The following is a 1040-nucleotide window of genomic DNA, read 5'->3' on the forward strand; positions in this document are numbered from 1 at the left end:
CCTATGAAGGAAGGCTGAAAGAATTGTGTTTGTTTAGTTTGAAAAAGAGAAGACTGAGAGGGGACATGATAGCAGTTTTCAGGTATCTAAAAGGGTGTCATAAGGAGGAGGGAGAAAACTTGTTCACCTTAGTCTCTAAGGATAGAACAAGAAGCAATGGGCTTAAACTGCAGCAAGGGATGTTTAGGTTGGACATTAGGAAAAAATTCCTAACTGTCAGGGTGGTTAAACACTGGAATAAATTGCCTAGGGAGGTTGTGGAATCTCCATCTCTGGAGGTATTTAAGAGAAGGTTAGATAACTGTCTATCAGGGATGGTCTAGACAATATTTGGTCCTGCCATGAGTGCAGGGAACTGGACTCGATGACCTCTCGAGGTCCCTTTCAGTCCTAGAATCTATGAATCTATGAAAATCTCAACCGGCATCAGGGAAAAAAATGTGTCAAATACAGGGTAACCGGTTCCGGAAGAAAAAATGAACCACAAGCAAGTGAAAACCAGGCTGAGGCGCATGGAACGGTGGGAAGGGTGTATGACAAAGAATTACAGTCACGCCCTCTCCATGTCTGTTAGAATCGTAGTCCGGGTTTAATAAACCGGACTGACCCGCTATTCTCAGGGTAAGTAAATTATCATTAGTGAGAGTTGCCTTCAGATTGTCTCCTCTTTACCAGGCTGCCAGATCTGTGTATTTAAGCCCCAAGGGTTTTCTCTGCCTTCACTATAATGTGTGTATCAAACTTGTTATGAGATCTTAGCAGCAAAAGGCCCCTGTAGAGCTCTTCAGAGGAGCAAGTGCTGCGGGACAGAGCTGTGACGTCAACAGTTAAAACCTATGAGGCTTTAAAAGGGGATTTGTAGGAAAAAATGGTTCCTAATTGAAGCAAAATGGCTCTGTCTGAGCGTCCCTGATCACTGGTGTCGCCAGCATTCCCTGGGGTCTAGAGTCCACAGCTCTGCTGCTAATCTAGTGCTAGGGTTCTTTGGATCACAGAGACCCCAGACATAATCAGGCCCGGCAGTGCCAGGTACTGCACAC

This window comes from Chrysemys picta, chromosome 4, assembly GCF_011386835.1.
Source record: "Chrysemys picta bellii isolate R12L10 chromosome 4, ASM1138683v2, whole genome shotgun sequence".
Lineage (NCBI taxonomy): Eukaryota > Metazoa > Chordata > Testudines > Emydidae > Chrysemys > Chrysemys picta.